Source organism: Toxotes jaculatrix, chromosome 4, assembly GCF_017976425.1.
Source record: "Toxotes jaculatrix isolate fToxJac2 chromosome 4, fToxJac2.pri, whole genome shotgun sequence".
NCBI classification, from domain to species: Eukaryota; Metazoa; Chordata; class Actinopteri; family Toxotidae; genus Toxotes; species Toxotes jaculatrix.
Genome location: NC_054397.1, coordinates 30,678,025 through 30,688,089, shown reverse-complemented (window position 1 = coordinate 30,688,089; position 10,065 = coordinate 30,678,025). Strand labels below are relative to the sequence as shown.

Sequence of the window (10,065 nt, the reverse complement as noted above, 5' to 3'; positions counted from 1 at the left end):
TGAAGAAAAGGTGGTCAGAAAACGCTGTATTAATGATAACACCTGTGCAGCATTCACTCAGGCATTTGTACCATCACCAACCCTGCCCACGGCTCCCGTTGATGACCTTGTAAATAGTTTCATTTCCAAAGTTAAAACTATTATTGATTCAACTGCCCCGTTCAAGACCAAAGTTCTATCAGGAAGGAAAAAGTCACCTTGGAGAAATGCTACACTGGTTAAAGCTCAAAAAAGAATCTGCAGGCAGGCAGAACGTAGATGGCGAAAAAACAAACTCCAGGTTTATTATGACATCTACAAAGAGAGCCTACAGAACTACAACCAAGAACTGAAAGTGGCAAGACAATCCTTTTTTTCTGACATTATTGATAGAAACAGTAACAATGCTCACACGTTGTTTTCTGTTATCGACAGACTGACAAACCCAGGAGTATCAGTCCCACCTGAACTGCTCTCCAAAAAATCATGCAATGACTTTGCACTGTTTTTCACAGATAAAATATCAAAAATAAGATAAACAGTTTGTAGTTCGAGCTCAGGTAAAATGATGATGTAACTTTTGCCTTCCTCTCCACCAGTTAGCCCAGCACATTTTAACGTGCTAGATAATACAGCACTTACAGAAATCGTTAAGCAACTAAAATCTACAACATGCTCACTCAATGATCTGCAGACAAAATTTTTCAAAAATGTTTTAACTGCATAGCTTTAGATGTGTTGCAGATAGTAAACAACTCTCTTGAGTCAGGGCAGTTTCTCCAAGCCCTGAAAACTGCAGTAATTAAACCTCTTCTTAAAAAATCTAACCCATTCACTAAGCAAGTGTATTCAGCAAATCAATGAGTGGATGTGCCAGAATTTTCTCCAGCTCAATGCAGATAAGACAGAATTGATTGTTTCTGGCTCCAAAAATGAAAGGTCCAAGATCAGTGCTCACCTTGACTCCATGTCACTGAAGGTTACAAATCAAGCTCGGTGTAATTCTTGACACAGACCTGAATTTCACCAACCATGTAAAAGCTATCACTAAGTCTGCCTATTACCACCTGAAAAACATTGCTAGGACCAAGGGTTTTCTATTCAAACAAGACACAGAAAAACTTATCCTTGCATTCATTTTCAGTAGGCTAGATTATTATTATAAACAAACGATCTATCAGACAGTTGCAGCTGGTCCAAAATGCTGCTGCCAGAGTCCTGACTAACACCAGAAAAATGGACCACATTACACCTGTCCTCAAATCACTGCACTGGCTTCCTGTGAGTCAAATGATACAGTTTAAAGTTCTACTCTTGGTCTACAAGGCACTGAATGCTCTTGGACCAAAATATCTCATGGACTTATTGGTTCCTTATGAAGCATCCAGACCCCTCAGATCATCAGGGACAGGCCTACTGTGTGTTCCTAGGGTCAGGACTAAACAAAGTGAAGCAGGATTCAGTTATTCTGCCCCTCACTTGTGGAATAAGCTTCCAGAATACCTGAGGTCAGCCCAAACACTCAGTTTATTTAAGTCAGGCCTGAAAACACATTTGTTTACTGAAGCATTCTCTTAAATTGTCTTAACTACACTCTTCTTAATTATTTTACCGTTTTCTATTTTTTCTGCTCCAATGTTTAAATATTTTTCTTTAATTCTATTATTCATGATTTTAATGTTATATGATTTGCTTTTATTCTATGATTTTAATGTAATCTGTAAAGCACTATAAATGACCTTGTGTACGAATGTTGCTATATAAATAAACCTTGCCTTGCCTTGCGTTTCCTTGTGTTGATGGTAGAAGTGAAATCAGTGTGAGGCTGTACCAGTCAGGTGTTTGGCTGAGAGAAGACTCAGCCTGTGGAGCTGGTAAGGTGGATGCTGCAGCGGTGAGGACCGGACCGGGTGTTAAACCTGACGACCTGTCTGAGGAGTCAGCTGTTGGTGCTCTCACGGGTTCAGACTCTGATACTTGTTGATCAAACTTGAGCAGAGTTGCTGTGGCATCCGATACTGTTGTTTCTGTGGCAACCTCCATGGGTGTGTCCTAGAAGCAGAAACCCAGAAAAGGACTGACGTCATAAGACTGTGGACATTTAAGTGTCGGACACCCTCCATCAGACATGTAGAGAAAAGCTGGATGGGATATACACAAGCTAAAATGTACCCCTGTACTGTCCTGAGGGACAGATGTGGGAGCACCCTCCTCCTCCCTGTCTGTGGTTTCCATGGGAACAACAGCAGGAGAACACGGAAGGTCGGTAACATCTCCTACTTCATCTAATGTCACAAAGTCACTCATGTTGAATGGGAAGTGGTCCTCGTCCTCCACCTGATTTCATGACAGGTTGTGGGATAGGACACACAGGAGACATTTAAGTGTCCAGGTTTTGACCCAGCAGCACCTCCTCACCATTCTGGTCTCAGCCTTCACCTTGTGCTCTCTTTCTCTCCCTCCTCTCTCTTTCCCTCCTCTGCCACTCCCTCCTTTCCTCCTCCCTCTTCTCCCTCTCCCTCCTGGCTCTTTCATCCCACTCCCTCTCCCTCTTAGCCCTCTCCTCCTTCTCCCAGGCCCTCCTCTCCCTCTCCTTCCTCTCTCTCTCCCTCGCCTCCTTTCTGGCTTCCCTCTCTTTCCTCTCCCTCTCCTGCTTCTTCACCTCCTCCTCTGTGTGGTTCTTGGCAGCCTCTTTTGTCCCCTCTGCTGACCTTTTGTCCTGCTCTGTCTCTGTTTGTGTTTCCCCCTTCACGCCACAGGTGGAAGCTACTACGTTGTTAGGATGGCTGCCGGTTCTTGTTGGGCACTCCACAAGCAACGCGTTAACCATTTCTTGAGTGACCTGGTGAAACAGGGATGAAAAAGAGACATGAAAGCTCACAGGCTGAGCTACACAGAAGAACAACCCGACTCCAGCAACAGGCTGATGAGCGCAGAGCCACATTTCTGCTGTATGTTACCTTAGGTAGCTCTGGCATGGCCGTCTCCATGGAAGCTGCTCTGCCATTAGACACAGATGCCTTTGACTCTTCAGCACCTGCAGCCTTGTCCTTTCAGATGGATTGACTCCTTTATTGTCTCCTACTGTCTCTGTGACAGTTTTATCAGCAGATGTTTCCCTCATGTCTGTATCCATGACTGCTTCTGCTTTGGCGTCTTGTGCAGCTGAAGAGTGGGAAACAGCAGCGCTAGGCTCATGGCTTCTGATGCTGTCTTTGCTGGCGTTTTCTCCCAAAGCTTGGACTTCACCAGCCGTCTTGTCTGTGCTCTTCATCTTCTGGTCTGTCCCAGAAGCATCTTTTTCCACCTCCTCCAAAGGAGGTTCAGACTTCTCTATATGGACAGCCTCCTCTTCCTCTGCAGCTGCTGCTGTTTGGCTGCTTTTGCCGTTAGCAGGTGCATCCTATGACCAGACACAAGGAGCTTTTGAGCAGTGTGACATCAAACACGTGCACATGGAGCTGACACTGCAGGACATCATGCCAGTAGTAGATAAGAAATATGTCTAACTGAATAATGAGCAAGCACTGCCAATCAATTACTGACCTTAGACGACTCAAGGTACGTAGTGATGACTTTTGTCTGTGTGTTGGCCTTGGGGTCCGGTTTGCGGGAGAAGAACAGGGGGTTGTTCTGGATGATGCACGGAAACGTCTTGAAGCGTTTGTAAACAGAGAATGCCATGGCTGCAGTCGCCATCTCACAAATGACCTAAGCAGGAAGAGGCACAACATCACATCAACAGCATGTTACATGTCTTTACAGATAAAGAGCAAGACATGATTTGGAGAAAATGTGATTTGGATTTTCAGACCAGGACAGAGCTGTGTGTGAGGACACGGATATTCAGGACAGGGGTGGCTGAGGATCTCATAGATTAGCATGTCTGCAGCTGCACAGACAAACAGCCCTCACCATGTTGTTGAGCACGAGGGTCTTGATGACGGTACCAAAGCGTGGCACCAGTTTTTGGACCTCAGAGGAGCCAGAGGGCATGTTGGGGACATTACTGATCACCAAGAGCCTGCTCCAGCACACTGGAACAGTACTCTCCTGGAGGACACAAAAGGACATACAATCACTAATTAGCCAGCAGATAATTACTGGATCAAGGTTCACAGAAGACTAAAGCAGAAGATATACAGAAGACATATTCATTACCATCAGTAAATGAGGGTTTCTGCAAGATTACTATACCCATGAAAAATACTGTTTCCTTACTTTAATGTACTTTACAACAAAAACTAGTTGTAAAGTTACAGCAGACGTCACATTTTACAGGACTGTCCCTGTTTATCTACATCTAAAATGTAGGACAGGGACAACTGAACACTTACTGCTGCAGTTTGACAGTAAGACCCTTCAGCCTGATTACTTTATTAATTACTTTTTTTATTACTTTAAAGAGCTTAGTGTAAATGTACATTTGGATCATCTACACTTGTCCCTGGTGTATTTACAGCAAATTTTATTAATGTGCACTGTCCTTGTTACATCAAGCAATAAATAAGATGAAGTGCACAGAAATATCCAATGGTAGAAATACTCATTAATGGCTCCACTGATCCCATCAGCAGATTGTAGAGAGACACCTGTGTAAAGTGGTTTTTTAGTGTTAATCAGCAGCTACTGCTCAAGGTTCACAACCAACTAGAAATGCTGCACTAAGCACAAGATGAAAGAAGCAAGCACACAAAAGGAAGATATTTAATATAGAAGATTAGAGCAGAGGAGGAGAAAAAGATGATGAGTGTCCTGTAAAGGATGTGGGTGAATGATGAGAGGCCTTACCGGTGTGCTGAGGCCAATACGCTGTTTGACATGAATTATCTTCAGCTCACAGTCTTTAATCTTGGTGGGGATGAAGGAGTGGACTTTCACTATCTCTTGAGCGATCTCCGTGTCTGCCACTGACACAAGCACCTAACATACAATAAGGATGATTTTAACACGGTGCTGTAGGAAGATGAACTTTGTAACAGGTCAACAATCCAGAAACTAGTATCTATGGACAGATTGAGTGTATGGACTGTCCACAAAGCAGTCCCACTGAGCCTGTGATAGTAGTTTAAGCTATGACAGAAGCAGCTTGCATGGCTACATGTATTACTGGTGTCCAGGTGTTTTCTCCTCTCCTCCTGGTGTGATCACACCAACCTTTCCCATTTGTTTTGCCAGGATGAGGTCCGAGGGCGTGTCAAAGGGCTGGATCAGCTTGATGATGTCACTCTCTGAGCAGCTGCTCTCAGGAAGTCCTGTGATCAACACCATGCCTTTCTGTAGGAGACATTACAGAACAAGTGAATTTAACAGACATTTAGCTGAACATTTCCAAACATAAAATTCTGTTTTCAGACTGATGAGGGGGGAAATGACCTGAAAGGATTTTAGTATCAGGCTGAAACACAAGAAAATGTGATGGAAGTGAAGGAAACTGTACCACATCAGACGTCTTGTGTTCAGCCTCAGCTCCTGCAGTGGGGAGTAGGAGGGGAAGATGCTACACTCAGTATGTTTTCATACACATCACAACTACAAGCCAGCAAAAGCAAGACATCACAAACCAGACTACATGTGACTAAGCTACAGTTTATTCCATGTGATCAGGTATAGTTAACAGACTGTGATTTTAACTAGATATACTGAGTATTTCTTGACAGTGATAGATGTGGATATATTAGCACTGACTGCCTGCAGACTAGCAGTGGCGGTTTTTTGTTGTCCTACCTGCGTCTTCCCCGGCAGGACCCTTCTCCTGTCCTGAAGCAGGTTTGCTGTGAAGTCAGAAATAATCATATCTGAGTGCAGGTTTGAAATGGGCAGTTTGAGTGAACAACATATGGGGTTAAAGGGGAAGAACAGTGATGATAACTGTGGCAGACCTGTTGTTGGCATCAGGAGACTGCACTCCTTCAGGTTTCTAAAGGAAATCAAACAGAAATGAGACTTCAAACATCAAAAAATAATAAAAAAAAAAAGGAATTGCAACTAATTTTGTGTATGAAATGGTTTCTGAATCAGCAATTGCATTTAGACAGAAAACAAACTCCACTCAGCGTTTTTGTGGAAGCTTTATGTTTTCTATGATTGAAAGGGTTTAAAGTGAACATGCCTTCAGTGCCACGTGTGTGTGTTTTCCACATGGTACCTTGGCTGTTGAAGCAGTGATTTTCTGGTCTCTGATGGAGAGATTTGTGCAGTTAGCCAGTGCCTGAGCGTCTTCAGCCTTCACCATGCATACAGATGCCTGCAGCAAGGGAGGGAGACAAAGTGATGACGTGGGACAGACAGAAACCACGATGACATTGTGCAAAGTAGAAGCAGGAAACCTGCACAGGCTAAAGTATCCACAGCCACTGTTTTGTTGACTGAAGAGTGACAGATGAACAGGCCAATGCTATTCTTTCTTGTAAAACACACTTAGAGAAATTGTTAATTCTGCACATTTTAATGTTATTATGGGAAACGTCCGTTCCCTCTCTAACAAGATGGAGGAGCTTACGGTGCTGACCCGGCTGCAGAGGGAGTATAGGGTGAACTGACACTGGACTCTGTGGTTTACCTGGACGGACTTAAACTTGAGCGTGCGGACAGGAGAGTGGCGGAGAGTAGAAAAGAGTGAAAAATGGTGCAACCCAGCACCCATCTGTGTGAAGGACCAACTCTGCATAAAGAACATGGAGTTACTCCAAGACGCATACACCTCCGCCCCCCTCCCCCCGCTCTGATCACAACCTTGTCCATCTGCTCCCTGAATACACACCCAGGGTGAGAAGAGAGCCTGCTCAGAAGAAGTCTGTGAGAGTGTGGACTGATGAGGCCAGTGAGAGACAGAGACTGTTTCCAGACGACTGACTGGGAGACACTCTGCAGCTCTCATGGAGATGACATGGACAGCCTGACTCACTGCATCACAGACTATGTCAACTTCTGTGTGGAGAACACTGTGCCAATCTGGAGGGTACGGTGTTTGACCGGTCGCCTTGACCTCCCATCTGATGAAGACCCTGGAGAGGCTCATCCTCAGCCACCTTGGCTCCGTGGTGAGCACAGTGATGGACCCGCTGCAGTTTGCCTACAGGCCCAACATCGGGGTGGACGACGCTATCATCTACCTGCTGCATCTACCTGCTCCCGACCACCGGGAGCACTGTGAGGGTCATGTTTTTTGATTTCTCCAGTGCTTTCAACACCATCCAGCCGGCACTGCTCTGAGGGAAGCTGGAGGGGGCAAGAGTGGATGAACATCTGGCCACATGGACCACTGACTACCTCACTAACAGGCCGCAGTACGTGAGGCTGCATAACTGTGTGTCTGAGGTAGTAGCCTGCAGCACTGGAGCCCCTCAGGGAACAGTGCTCTCACCATTCCTCTTCACCCTCTACACGTCAGACTTCATGTATAACACCAGCAGCTGTCATCTCCAGAAGTTCTCCGATGACTCAGCCATTGTTGGCTGTGCGTCTAAGGGGAATGAGCTGGAATACAGGTCGGTCGTCATGGACTTTGTTGACTGGTGTCAGCACAACCACCTGTGCCTAAACACCAGTAAGACAAAGGAGATGGTGATGGACTTCCGGAGAAGGACACTACCACACACACCGGTGAACATCCAGGGTGCGAACATTGAGTTGGTGGACAGCTTCAAGTACCTGGGTGTTTACCTCAACAATAAACTGGACTGGATGCACAACACTGATGCCCTGTACAAGAAGTGCCAAAGTGGCCTCCACCTTCTGAGGAGACTGAGGTCCTTTGGAGTGTGCAGGCCTCTTCTAAAGACATTTTATGCCTCTGCTGTCCATTATGCCGTGGTCTGCCGGGGAGCAGGCAGCACAGACAGACACAGGAAGAGACTGAACAAGCTGGTCAGGAGGGCCAGCTCTGTCTTAGGCTGCCTGCTGGACACTGTGGAGGAGGTGGGTGAGACTCTCAAAGTGAAATTTCTTGTAAAACACATGAGCATGTAGATACTCTTAAACGCACCTTCTGTCCTTGGCTCTTCTCACTATCTTCTTCTGAGCACGGCATGAGGATCACGTTGTTGATCTTGCCAAAGGACCCGACCAAGTCAGTGACTTCCTGCTCCGAGGCGTGGTTTGGAATGCCTGTCAGATAAAGCAGACCTTCTTGGTTGGAGGAGGCCTGGCAGACTACAAAGCAACAGCATTAGTCTTTGGTTAGTTTTAGGCTGAAAGAAGTGTGTAGACATAGTTAGCTGTGGCTGAGCTTTGTCCAAAACAGTGGAATTCTGTGACAAGCTTTACACAACTAAAGAGAAAAACAGCCACTGTGTCAGCCGCCTTGTTACTTGCTGTCTCAGCCATCTTAGTTCCAGTCTTCATCCCGCTCTTGACAGTTGTGATGTTGGACTGTCCACGTTTGGAGCTGTGAGCCGCCTTAGAGGAGGGTGGATGTCGGCTGGTGTCAGTGGAGTCGTGGTGTGGACGCTTCCCACCGATGCCAGAGGAACCCCCTGTAGACACAGCACGAAGCAAAGGGAGGAGGGAAAGCAAAGAAAGCTCCACATCACTCTTGTGTAAGGCTCTAAAACTAGAAGTTATGTCAGAAATCTCATGTAAACAACAGGTAAAGTGTGATTTTAGCTGAGCACAGACAAACTCTCTTCCCCGTTAGCAGATAACTTTAAAAGAGATTTCCAGAGTCAGACTCTGAACATACATCAGTCTGTAAAGAACAAAGCTACACACTGACTAACCTGATGATTCCTTGTCCTTCCTCTCAGGCCGGTGCTCTCTGGAGGAGGAGGAGGTTGGGTGTGAGTGAGAGGGACTGTGTGAGCCGGAGTGGCGGCCCTCCAAGCGATGGCCGTGTTCTTAGGATAGTGAATGGATGGATGAGGTTAGAAGTGAGTAAACTATCATACAGACATTTCCCCTGATCTGAGTCATTTATTGGTGAAAAGATAATTGTGTATTAAGAACCTACAGCACCACTGAACAGTCCAGTAGCACTTGAGCAAATGAGCTCACTACATATTTGTATTATTTGTAAGTTTGCAGATGAATATTTAACAGAGTTGTACACGATTCCACTTTGTAAACGCTGTGCCTGCTCTCTAGCCTGTGGTCTACCTGTGCAGTGGTGGAAGCGAGGGAGATGGTGAGGGGAGTAGAGCTTCCCGTGTGGCCTGTGGGGATGGGGGCCCACCCTGTGTTTGTTGTGAGGAGGACTTGGGGTGGGAGAACCTGAGAGGCTCCGAGACACGGAATGGGATGGAGAGCGATCCTTGGGATCCCACAGAGCTCGGCTGCCATATGGTCTGCTCTGACTGGATAACACATTGAGTGACAGACATAACCAGTGAAATGACAGAGTAGAGTTGTGTCAAGTGGCAGCTTAAACAGCAGCATTTGAATGGATGTGCATTTTTCTTGTGTGGCCTCATTTGAAATGTTTTGGAGCAGCCTACTGACAGGAGTGATTCCTCCCCAGCTCATGCTCACAGCTAAAAACAGATTATTGGAAACAGAAGAACAAGAGTCCAGCTGACCATGGTAGAATTGGTTTCCAGTCAGGGTACCTTCAGAGACACACAAACATCTGTTAGCATGTCTGTCACGACTTGGGAGGCAAGGACTAGGACCCAAACGCACAACCCCTCAGACGTAGTCCAAAATAATAACTTTATTCTAACAAAGTAGCAAACAAAGACCACCCATAAGGGGGAAAAGGCACAAAAACAAAGGTTACAAAATGTGAACACAAAATCACTTTAAACGAGGAGAAAAGGCTAAACAAGAAATAAAACCTAACAAGAAACAAAGTAACAAATTAATACAAAACCTGACCTGGGGTATTATGAAGACGAGAGATCCAAAATGAAGCAAAATACATGAGCCAAGGGCAAGAGACAAAAACATGGGACACGGCATGAAACATGGCTTGAAACACGGCATGAGACAAAAACGAACTGACAAAGACACAGGGAAACCACAAGGCTTAAATACACCGGACAAAGGGAAACCGGTAACACCAATTAGGGTGGGGCAGACAATCACAAAAGGAGGGAAACAAGACAAAGACAGGAAGTAGAACAAGACAAGATACACTAGGGCAATGAT

General features: G+C 45.6%; 1 long non-coding RNA gene across 1 annotated transcript; it reads right to left on the bottom strand.

The window, feature by feature from the left end:
• Positions 1-8,419: 8,419 nt before the first annotated feature.
• Positions 8,420-9,134, bottom strand: LOC121180910. Its single transcript, XR_005893976.1, has 3 exons — positions 9,076-9,134; positions 8,700-8,816; positions 8,420-8,456 (listed from the first exon to the last, which is right to left on the bottom strand). It is a non-coding gene; the product is annotated as an uncharacterized LOC121180910 (long non-coding RNA).
• Positions 9,135-10,065: the final 931 nt, after the last annotated feature.